The 12,740-nt window shown below is 41.4% G+C and overlaps 1 protein-coding gene across 4 annotated transcripts in view; it reads left to right on the top strand.

The window, feature by feature from the left end:
- Tmem135 (transmembrane protein 135) overlaps window positions 1-12,740 on the top strand; it is a 214,153-nt gene that overhangs the window by 162,751 nt on the left and 38,662 nt on the right. The window lies entirely within an intron of this gene.

Raw genomic sequence — 12,740 nt, 5'->3', positions numbered from 1 at the left:
TTGGGGGAATCCACTCCTTCCTGGTCTTCACTTTCAGTCATACTAATTAATTATTATTCATAGCCTTCTTATGACACTCCTTCAGATAATTCTTGATTGACTTTTCAGCATGTCTAGTCCTTTAACATTTGTACTTATTTGACAAAGACAGTGGCATACTTTAAGATGTCTGTGATAGTTATATTTATCCTTTTCTAATAAATTAAGCCATACCAGTAATTTAAGGTAGGGATTTCTTGCCAGGACATCCTGGTAAATATTTGCTAAAGCTAATATGGTAATTGTTTTCGCTTTTCAAAAGTGTTCTAAGAGAATAGAAAATGCTGCCGCTGCTGTTACCGGGCCGGCGGATAGAGACAAAGGCATGAAGCTGCATGATGGCCCTTCATCTTCAGAGAGCTGAGAGTGAGCTGCAGGGATTTTATATCATGTTAGTGGTAGAAAGCATCAGAGCTTTCTGATGACGTTTGGGAGATGTGTCTTCTCTCCTTTTCTTTCTTCCTTTGGGTTTTCTGTTTTGATTGAACCCAGAGCCTTGGGAGTGCTGGGTCACTACTCTAAACACAGATTCACACACCCAGCCTGATTTTTAAAATTTTTGATTCATGCTTTATTTGAGCTGCTGTTGTGCTTTGTAGCACACTGTTTCTTGTGTTCTAATAGCTCTAATTTGGTGGGCTGATTAGAAATCATGAACAGTTCATTTAATTAGTTTCTTCAGACTATAATTATGTCATAGATACTCGGGTATCTCTGTAAGAAAAAAAATTCAAAGGCTGTCTTTTAAACCCTGTGCTCCTATTAGCCTGATGGTGTAATGTGAGTATCAGGAAAATAAATTCCAAAATGTTGCAGCGTTAGGAAAACAATCTCTGTTGTCATGCATGGGAGTAAAATACAGTGTGATGTAAATTTTATTCTTGTGAAAATCTTAACAGATCATAAAAGGAAACAGTCCTTCCCAAAGTGACAGTTCAGAATAACAAGTACGCTTAATGTTTAGCATTTCTTAGCCATAAGAAATCTTTTGAGGTTTAACAGCAAGTTTCATATTGAATACATTGATAAATACCCAGATTGTTGCCTGGCCACAGGAAATTATATTGTGAACAGTGCTGCCATCAGCCTAGGATTTTGGTGTAGAGGGAAATCCACTCTAAATATGTGTTTGGGTGCAGAGCTGCAGAACTGTTCTTGCTTCGGTTACAAATGTCTGAGTTAAAATTGGCAGTTTAGCATATTTTCCAGAAGGCTCAATACAAGGTTTGAGGGCCAAGATAAACACTTTCAATTTTCTGAGGAAGGGGGGCTATTTTTCTCCCCAAAGAAGTACTGTTACTGAATTTGTAGTGTTCTTGGCCGAAGTTCGTTTGGATAACCCAACAAGGGGATTGCTGAATGGTAAAAATATAGCCCTCTAGAAAGAACTGCAACTAAACAAAACAATGTCTGTGCTTTTCTGTGCCCCGGCTTGTGCTTGGAATGAATAGCTATTTTACACAGCATTTGGCAAGTCCAATGGCATTTTAATATAAACACAGGTATTTGTGGACATATTTATTCAATTTATTGTTAGTATTTTAAAGCTAATTGCATAAAATTGGATAATTAAATACAAAATGATATTGTCCTCAGGTCTCCTTTTAATCGTTAATGTCTTCTGGCAAGAGGATAAAGGAACTTTTATGTGCCAGGGAATTGTTGTGTTTTTATCTAAGTTAGAAAGGGGAAACTGAGATCCATTTCAGTAAAGATAAAATGCACTCATGTGATTTTTCTTTTTAAAGAAAGAACTTGAGACAGTAATTTCATATTTTTTTTTCTGATGGAGTCCATGTCTCCAATGTGTGAATTTATTTTAAAAACCAGAACACTGATTTTGGTATTAAAAACTATGCTTGCCCAAATGCTGAATGAAATACTTCACCTTCACATGACTCTTAGTAGGTTTTTAAATGTTTCTTTATGTACATTATCTTGTATATGGTGGTTGGGATTTTCCATAGGCTTATGAAATCCTGGAGTGCTTTAAATGTCTGGATTGAGGGAAAGTAATAATTGGTAATTGTAGTTTTGTTCTACTTTTCTTTTTTTTTTTTAATCCAGCTGCCTGACTTATGCAGGCATCTGGATTCTATTGATCCTATCTGCTGTGGATTCCAGTGAAAATGCAAATACAAAGATGTAGCAGCATATTTTGACGATGCTTTGGAAGGATGCTCTTCAAATGTACCACCGGGCATTCCCGAGTCTTGCTTCCTGTGTTCCACTGCCTCATCAGCATGGACATTTGTCGTAGCTGTGCCCGAGGAAGGAAGGATGGGTAGAAGTGTTTTCTCGTGTATCCCACACACTGTTTATGTTCAGGCGTGTGTTCGTGTGTGAAGCAGTAGTAGTGTTGTCGTCACATACACCACTTTGTTCCGCCTGTGTCTACTCTGTAGCCTGAAATGGCCTGGAGTGCCCTGCATAGCTTAAGTAGGCTTCAAACTCAGAGCCACTCTCCTGTGTCAGCCTCCTCACTGTAAGGGTTATAGGCATGAATCACTATACAAATTTAGGATCAGGTTATTTCATAGGATCAGAACGTTTTCTTTTAGTTGGAACATGAAAGAGAATCAACAAAAAGCACAAAGTGAAGCATCTAGCACTCGGTCCTGTTTACAGAAATAAAAGCAAGCGTAATGCCTCACCGTGAGTTTCTTGCCTTTGTCTTCATCTTCAGGCCTCTGTGTATAAAGAAAACTGCTACTCTTTAAAAGCAAGGAAACAGTGCCATTTCTTCAATTAAACATGATGTCACAGAGTAACGTAACTGGATATTTTTCCTGCATGTCCACGTGGGGCCAGTGAGTTCAGGAGTTTGCTTAGGCATGCAGCTTGAAAAGCTTGAACTTGTCAAAGCACCTAATCTCTGCATTGTTTAGGACAGTGCTCCAGTGCACAGGTTGTGAATAATCTTATATCCATATAAGGACACACTGTATGTGTGTGTGTATGTATGTATGTATGTATGTATGTATGTATGTATGTATGTATGTATGTATATTATCTGTCTGTCTGTCTGTCATCTCTCTAATCTATCATCTATCCAGTCATTTAAATATCAGGTTCGGTTTTTCAAACCATCACTTAAAAACATAAAACCCACTTAAAAATTGGTAACCTTTAGAGGTTAAAAGTTCTTCCTTTAGGCTAGAATATTCTCCAAGTTGTTAATTTCATTTTGGAGAGGTTCCTTACAGCAAAACAGAAAGCGATTTGAAAAGGAGAGTGTGGCAGGTCATGGGAGGGATCATGTCCTGGCTCTCCAGGAAAAAAAACAGTGGTGAGGATGTGTATTTTGTTAATTCTTAAAATAATTTTCTTTTTTTGTTTTTTGTTTTTTGTTTTTCGAGACAGGGTTTCTCTGTGGCTTTGGAGCCTGTCCTGGAACTAGCTCTTGTAGATCAGGCTGGTCTCGAACTCACAGAGATCCGCTTACCTCTGCCTTCCAAGTGCTGGGATTAAAGGCATGCGCCACCACCGCCCGGCTTAAAATAATTTTCTTATTTCTTGAGAGTGTAACTACACAGTTTCCCCCTTCCCTGTCTTCCCGCCACACCTGCTCTATGCACACTCAATCCCGGGAAAGAACCCGTCATTTGATAGATGGCGTTACAGGGAGCTCCTGTCACGCTTCATCCACAGCAGCTCGTGCTGATGCTGGTGTCCTGAGCAGTGTGCCTGCCGCCTCTGTTCGTCGGGGAAGAGTCCAGTAAAGACCATCCAAGCTACTTGCCCTTTATAAATCTGAAATGAATGGAAAAAGCATAGAAAAATTACACTAACGGCATGCCCCACACTGTATAGAAATTGTACAACAAAATACGAATGTTTGAATTTTTCTCATATACCTGTAAAACTTCATATGGATATACATGGATTCCCATATCGGAAGCACAGTGCCATCCTGAATTCTGTTTGTTCCCAGGTATTAAACAGGCTCCTTGAATTGCATGCTTTCCCAGTTGATTATTATTGGTAAGCTTCCTGGGAAGGTGTTTGCTGGTTAATCACAGGAAAATAGCCAGTGACGCATGATAACACCTATATTATCCACCATGTCATTTTAAGGGGACAGATGTGGCATGAAAGCATTCAGAACTGAAGTAAATTTATGTTACTCTTGCCTTATCTATTATTCATGGTATGTTTTTACAGAAAAAGCTATATTGGCATACATTTGTGATATTTTCAGTTTTAATCAGGAGCCAATAGTTTAATAGAATATATATGCCTGTTTCCACATGGATTTGTCAGTAGGAGCTGTGTCCAGTGAGGTGGCTCAGCAGGTAAAGGAACTTGTCAACGAGTCTCATGTCCTGAAGTCAGTTCCCGGGACCTACATGGGAAAAGAGAAACATGATGTCCAAAAGTTGTCCTCTGTCCTCCACAAGCATGCACACTAAACAATTAAATGGTTAAAAATGGTAGCTTTTGAAAAGAATTAAAGAACTCTGGCTGTTGCATCCGTACATGAGGATGTAGCTTCAGTAATAGTCAGTTGTCATTCAGTCTTCCAGTTCTGTGGCAGGTTAGTTTTTGTTAAGTGTTCTGTGTATCAGCTTTACAGACACATAGCCTTTTGTGTGTTCTGTATGAAAGTTCGCTTTGTTGAAAAGTGATTGTCTGTATCTTCAGACAGCTTTATAAAGCGCTGTGGCATGTTGCTTCGTAAAGCTCTGGACCAGAACTTTCAAAAGAGTGGTTACTGTAGAGTACGGTTCTACATTCTTATCTTCCATATCAAATTGTCACAGAACTAATAAATAGTGGCTGAAATAGGAAACTTTCCCATAAGAAGCTGGAATTTCTAACAGCTGTTGTCATGAAAGAGATCGACTAGAGACTGAACTGTGTCGTTAAGCACCGGCCTCTGCCGTCCTCCCTGAGCCCTTTTCCTGTTGGGGCTCTGCTTCCGCTCTGCTTGCCCTCACTTAGTTTTTCTTGTTCAGTCATGAATCAGGTAGCTACGGTTCTGTTCTGGGAAAAAGAGCTGTCTTCCAGCACAAGTCCTGCAGTTAACTGGCTGTCACTGCGGACAGTCCCTTCTGGGTATGCACCTCTGATCCGGAGCTCTTGATCCAATCCTGTGTCTAATGCTCCTGCTGCTGATCCTTTTGTTTAATTTAGCGTGTCTCTCCCAAGCACCTCCTTTCCCCTGTCTTCCTCTGTCAGTCTTCCCTGTGGGGGACCTGACACCCCCATCTGTAAGATGAGTCAGCTTTATACTTCCAGCATCCATGCTTTGATTCTGTGCCCGAGTTTATTGAGAGTGCATATTAATGTAAAAGTGCTATAAGCCCCAATAAGGACCTCTCTGTACTTTTTTTAAGTTTGTAATAGTTTTCCTGCAAAATGGTGCCCAAAGCTTGCTTTCTGGTCATGTAAGTGAAATGAAAGAAGTGTTAAATTCTTTTGGAAACAGTCTGCACCTCCTGGGACTTCAGTGAAGCCGAGTGCCTTTTTTATGGCTGAGGAAGACCTCAACTGCTGTAATTTTGATAACAAACAGTTATATCAGCTAGGTAATATTTACTGAGTGCTTATTGCACGCAAGGGTCTGTACTAGCTGCTTTGTAAATGTTCCGGGTTTAAACTTTACCACAGCTTAAAAAGCGTAGGTACTGAACTTTACTGTCGTACGGTGAGGATAATAAGTTGAGAGTTGGTGGAATGTGCCAAGGATTGCACCACTTTAAACAAAGCATGGGTATCAGTCTTGTTCTCTCTAACCTGAGTCGGTTGTCTTCATTGTTCAGCTGAGTAAACCAGTGCCTTCCATTGTTCTACACCATCACACAACACGGAGGAGTGTGCCAGCATATTCCTTTTGTATGCATGTGCTGCTTAAAGCTGGAGGCAACTGACCTAGAGATTCCATTTAGGCATGCTGGAAACTTGCCTGTTCTGTATAAGGAGGGGACCAGGATCTAGTAGCTGTATAAGTTAGCGTCTCTCTGGAAAAGGCATGGTGAGAGAAAAATGCCCCTTCTCAGTGAAACAGTTGGACTCAGTCCCCTTATTTACTTGGGGCACCTAATTGGAGTTTGGATGAATTGGTATTTTCTCAGATGGATTATGTTTCTTTTTGTGTCTTTTTTCTTTTTCTTCCACATTTTTTATGGTACCGATCTCACAAAATTGATTTTACCCAGGAAATATTTTTAGCTTGTGCTTTGATAGTTGAAAGGGAAAATATTTGTCCATAAATTATATGACATGTGATATGTAGTATCATGAAACAGTGGCGTGATCCTAGGATAAATCTGATGCTCACTGTCGATGTCTCCACTAGCGAGTGTGGTAGTTGCTTCATTCATAAGTGGTATTTTAAAAGCCCCTTAAGATCACCTAATTATAATGATAATTTACTCCTGGAAGGTCAGGAGGCTGGTGCTGAAGATGGTCTGTAGAGGAGCCAGGAGCCTCAAGAAGCAGTGGTCAGAGTTGTGGCTATGTGGAAAGGAAAGTGAGAGGGCGAGTACAGAGAACCATTTTTTTCCCCATTCTTTTCAGACACCCTTTTTTCATTTTTCTGTCTCTCAACATCCAGATTTTCCAAATTAGCTGTCCATATTTGCCATTTGTCATTCTTAGGACTCACTGTAATCTGATTTCCGCCCCACGAGCCTCTGGAATTCTTTCTAAGATCCTCAGAGCTTCCTCTTTCCTTGGTCACCAGTATGGTCATCCCATTCATTCTTGTACATACACACTCTGCACATTAAGTATCATAGAAACTGTTTTCATTGAGTGATTCCTCTAAATAAATGTTAGCCTGTAACAAACCAGCAGTGTACTGTCCACTCTATGTTCATCTGATAATTCTGAGTCGTTGACAAAAGGTATCCATTGGTAAATCTTGTTTCCCCATTGTATCACATGTGAAGACAGAGTTTTCTTGTTTACAGCTCCCTGTTGTCACTGAGGTTGGAGGTAGCAGTCAGCTGCAATTGCAGTCAGAGATTAAAGAAATCCTGTAATTTTATCCTAATCTAGGTAAAGAGAGTTTAGATATATTCTTGAATTCTCTCCTAATGACGGAATGTCTACATTTAGTGACAGAGCTGAAACACTGGCGATGACAAACTCCTGTCCACACCAAGGCCAGTGGGGCCTGAGTGGTGACTGCCAGACTGAGGAGAAGCCCTGTGTTCAAAACTTGAGTTACACAGCACCTGAGGGGATGCAGTAGAGCTCTAGCTCTAGCCTCTTGGTGTACCAGCACACACTCAAGTGTATACACACACACACACACACACACACACACACACATGCACACAAGCACAGAGGAGAGAGGGGGAGGATTGGATATTATACTATGTATGAGACCATCTGCCATCAGAACTTGGCGTTCCAAAATAGTTAAGCATGCTTTGATTAGCATACAAAACGATAGTTGATTAAACAAATTTTCCCTATAAGATTCTAGCTGTATTGGTGCACACTCCTATAATTCTAGCGCCCAAGACGTGGAGGCAGAAGGCACACCATGAGTTCAGGGCTAATTGGGGCTAATGTAGTGAGTTGAAGGCTTGCCTGCTCTACAGTATGAGACCTTGTCTCAGAAAGACATTCTTATTGCCAATGTGTTGTTTTAATGGCACATTAAGCATCAGAGCTGCGCATAATGAGCAGAAGCGTGGTGACAACACTGTTTCAAAGCACATCTCTGGAGGGAGCATGTTTACTCACAATAGGAAATGAGCCGCTTGTTTTGTAAAGCAATCAGCTGTGTTTATACTTTTTAAAGTTGTAAATTTCGTGACACACGAAAAGTTCTCTGTATTTTGTGCTGATTTCTGCAAATAAGTAATGTCTTATGACGGGGAAGAAGGAAAACTCTCATATCCCCTGTTTTTCATACTGTAACTGGAATAATTTTAAACAGCATAAATTCTTTCTCTCTAAAAATATATTTTCTTAAAACCTTTCTTTACTTCTGGAATTGGATTTTATTTAGATTTTACTAAATATATTTAGTTCTAGTAGCACAATGTATAGATGTCAAGTCAAACTAAATGTTGTCTTCTTCAGTACTAATGATATAACTGTTCTCTATCCATTCTATTCTAGTAAAATAAATGTTACAGTTGTAAGGTGTTAAAATCTGTTAGAATTCCTGTATTACCAATACTACAGAATTACTTAATGTGTATGATTAAAATTCTTGCCACCTAGACATGGTAGAATAAGAAGTACCATTTACTTGTATAGAAAAATATTTTTGGCATCAGCAATAGTTTTTTAGAACTGGGTTGTAGGATATGAGCGAGCATCTGTGTCCATATGTGCTTCCTGGGAAGCAGCCAGGCAGCTAAAGGATTTCCTAATACTCATTTACTTTCGATTGAGGGAATATTTCACACCGAGGCTAGTTCTAGGGAGAAATTAGAGCAGAGCAAATCATATTTAATGCTCATTTAGCAAACCAGTGGTGAGAAATCCAGCTGGAGCCAAGACTTTCCCTCCTGCACGTCTGCCCACGATGCTCTGCATCTCCGTATTCTGCTGATGTAGCTCTCACGGCTTGTAGATATCATCTGTCAAGTTCATTAGGCAGGTTTGGAGAGAATCCCGAGTCAGACCAAGTTCCCGTTATCCTTGAACAATTTTGGGTTTCTTTTTCATTGATTGGGAATAATTTGGATGCTTTGAGAGCCATTTTATCATACACCACATGAATAGTTTCTTCTTTTTCCCTTCCCCTGAAGATCTCCAGAAAATAAAGAACATCTTTGATAAAATATCTAAATATTTTTTCAAACACAGCTAACCACCAGCTGCCACTCTGATAGAGTATTTGAAGAAAATGAGAGGCATAACCAGTCTAGAAATACCATCACGTGACTTCTGTAGTGTAACCTGATCATCTGAGACAAGGAGTGGCACCTGTGGCTTTTCTCATTCATCCCATCCCTCATGCTTGTTAGGAACCAGTGTATAGAAAATCACAGCGACCATCATCACACTGTTTCCGTCCCATTGGCACTTTTCCTCTTCATTTAGGTGCCCTCTAAGATGCCAGGAAAGTCACTTACCTCTTCATGCATTTAATGAGTCCTCAAATGTCAATTGAAAATACAGGCCTAAGAGATTGGATTGAAAATGTTTCTGTTTTTTTTTTAACAGACTGAATATTTTCATGACTCATAATAATAAAATGGAAATATTTACTTTGAGGATAAGCCAATTTATATATTATTGGACATAACACAGACCACCCAGGCCTGGACCCTACTGTTTATAGTTAAGGATCTTAAACCTCCATATGCTCTTGATGAGTCAGACATATCTGTTCCAAGTAGAAAGTTTTCTGTCTGCAAAGGGCAATAATTTCACCTTCCCCACCCTCCTTCCCTGTGCATGGCCAGTAAAATTCTGTCGAGCAGAGAGCAGATTATTTTAGTCCTGCAGGCAAAGCGCTTCTTTGCAGCTCAGAGATGATAACATTGCTGCTTCATGTGCTGAGACAGATGTTTAATATTGCTGGAAACACTGGCGTTATGCTTGACTTCAAGACAGTTTCTGATACATGTAGTATATGTATATGTGTGTGTGGTTTATTTTTATGAGAATTTGAGGTCTAATAAGAAGCTTCGTTTTACCCTGTCCTTGTTCTTACACAATTTTAGATTTATTTTTTTATATTTAAAACTTTGATTTGTTATATTTTTTCAGCATTTTGATTGATATTCCCCCCTCATATCCTAAACTGACTTCCTTATTCAGTTAGTGGCTTATTTATATTCCCCTTGAGTCATTGAGGGGTATGTGTCCCCTTTGTTTTTGCTGAATTTTCTCATGATGACTCTTTTTAATTCTCTGTGTGGGCTTCTGTCCAAGTCGCTGGAATCTGTTCCTGTGGGATCGGTATTTTCCGTAGAGGTGACACTGTTTTCACTTTCTCGTGTTTCTTGCATTTCCACACTGGAACTGGTACACGTGGGCTTAGCTCATTGTTTTTAATGATAGCTCCATTCTTGAGTTGAGGGGTCTGTAGTGTCGTGTGGGATTAGACAGTGGAGGGGTGAGTTGTCCTTTCCCTATGGACTGACTGGGGGTTAGGGCATTAGTTAAAGTTCACAGTGCTCCAGGCAGTGTGGAGCATCAGCTGCAGAAGAACTGCTGCTAGACAGGCCCGGTGTGCAAAGATAACAGTCAACTACAGAGTCACCCCATAATCCAGTAACTATTGGGTGAAAGGACAGTGCGGATGCGGGCAATGGCTAGCAAGATCACTATCAACCGAGGAAAGAATGAAGAGGAAAGTAGATGGGTGGGTAAAGTTGGGGTGTTGTTAGAATTAACAGAGTTTTTCATGCTCAAAGCTATGGAGAGTTAGAGTTAAGAAGAGGGCAGCGTGGGCACTAGAGCGGATATGTGGTAGGAACTAGAAGGTGTATGGATTGTGTGTAGAGTAATGGATTATTTAATAAGATGGGTCTCAAAACATACAGAGCAGTCATAAAAACCCTAATAAAATAATATATAAATGAAGCAGGATTATTAAGAGAATTTATGCTACAGTGTAATTTTTGACTTAAAGCGAAATAAATGTAAGATAGAGTTTTAGAAATTACACCACCAGTCAGTATCCTCGCTCTGGTTCGTTCAGCACACTGAGATGGAAGGGAAGAGTGGCTTCTGGGCTCCCGTTCAAACCTGTTAAACCAGATGTGCTGATGTGCACTATCTCCCTGGATTCAAACCCACTCAGCTGCCAGCAGGTGTCAGCTCTTCCTTGGGTTTCCAGCCCTCCCTGTGGATGGTGCTTTGAGGGAAATGCCCATTTATTATCGTCCCACATGTCGTGGGGTGGGGGTAGCCAGCCTACCACCAGTTGGGGTTTTGGTCTGAGGTTCTTATGAGGTCGTGTCTGTGCTATTGTGTACCATTTCAGCAGACAGTGTTTATTTTGCCAGGGTTCTGGACCTCTCTGTGTCCACTTTCGTATTGTCTATATAGTTACAAATCAGGCTCTTTGACTTGTGGTGAGTTCAGCTGCTGCTTCTTTGTTACTGGATACCTTCCACCCCACCCCATTTTCTTGCCAGACAGTTACAGTTACGCCTTCTTGGCATATTGCTTCCAAGGTGCTCACAGAGAATCTCAGCTTTGGTTTGTGGATCATACTTCAGCCTCCCTCCTCACACCCCAAGTACCTTGTCTTTCTATCCACATCTATTCAGCCCTTGGTTGCATTTCCCCAGCCTATTGTTTGGAACTGGTGCTAGAGTGGGAAGTTTCTCTCTGGTGGTTCCAGCTGTTCCCAGCATCTCTGTGTCAGGCAGCTAGGAGTCAGTATGGGGGGTGGTGTTTTTTGGGGGGCAGATCTCTCTCTCTCTCACTCTCTCTCTCTCTCTCTCTCTCTCTCTCTCTCTCTCTCTCTGTGTGTATGTGTGCGCGCGCGTGTGTGTGTGTGTGTGTGTGTGTGTGNTCTCTCTCTCTCTCTCTCTCTCTCTGTGTGTATGTGTGCGCGCGCGTGTGTGTGTGCTCGCGCCCACGTGCATGCGTGGTGCGTGTACCTGCGTGTGTTTCCTGTCATCTCTTGGAGTAGACATTGCTTGGATCAAGGGAGCTTCTGTTCTCCATTTTACCCATAGTCCTTTCATCTGGTTTTGTTCAAAGATCTTTTTGTAATTCTTGATAACAGTTGACTTCAGGAATACTGCACTTTCTGCTGTTTGTTTTTGTTACAATTTTAGGTCCCCCCTTCATCCATTGATATTTTTCTTTTAGCCACTCATTACCCTTTTTAATGTTGTGGTTGTAAAATAATAGAACAAACCTCTTATCTAGATGCTCTGACTTAGGATGGAATCGTGCTTTGAGAAGCCCATTGTTAAAGTGTGTGAGTAAGCGCCACACTCAATCCATCTGACCCACCCAGTGATGTAGCTTCAGCACAGTGCACTCAGAGCAGGGTGTGTTTGCCCTTGTGACACTGAGGTTCCCTGGGAACTCGGGATCCCCGAGCACCAGAGGAGAATAGCATGCTTCTCAGCGGTCAAGGGACTGATGCCCAAGGGAGTGACTCCGAGGTTCCCAGGGAAATCAGGATCCCTGAGCATCAGAGTAGCATGCTTCTCGGCAGTCAAGGGATTGAAGCCAAGGTTCCCTGGGAACTCGGGATCCCTGAGCATCAGAGGAGAGCAGCATGCTTCTCCGTGGTCAAGGGAAAGGTGAGAAGTTGAAATTTGCTTTGTGGTTCATTGTCAATGCTAAGGAGTCATTGTTAAGGAGTGTTTGACTGTGCAAAAGTCATCGCCTGGAATGCAACTCATTTTTTTTTCTTTTTCTTTTTTTTTTATTGAGAATAAGAAAAAAAAGTTTCCGCCTCCTCCCAGCCTCCCATTTCTCTCCCCCTCCCCCCAATCTTCTCTCCCAACCCCCTCTCTTCTCCCCCTCCCCCCACTCCTCTCACCCCCCCTCTCCTATCCAAAGAGCAGTCATGGTTCCCTGCCCTGTGGAAAGTCCAAGGTCCTCCCCCCTACGTCCATGTCTAGGAAGGTGAACGTCCAAACTGGCTAGGCTCCCACCAAGCCAGAACATGAAGTAGGATCAAAACCCCTTGTCATTGACCTTGGCTTCTCATCAGTCCTCATTGTTCGCCGTGATCAGAGAGTCCGGTTTTATCCCATGCTGTTTCAGTCACAGTCCAGCTGGCTTTGGTGAGTTCCCAATAGATCAGC

This window comes from Alexandromys fortis, unplaced genomic scaffold (genome assembly GCF_014885135.2).
Source record: "Alexandromys fortis isolate MF-2015 unplaced genomic scaffold, M_Fortis_MF-2015_v1.1 scaffold_272, whole genome shotgun sequence".
In the NCBI taxonomy this organism is placed as follows: Eukaryota; Metazoa; Chordata; class Mammalia; order Rodentia; family Cricetidae; genus Alexandromys; species Alexandromys fortis.
The sequence above is the reverse complement of the archived record's forward strand: the minus strand, read 5'-3'. Positions and strand labels throughout refer to the sequence as shown.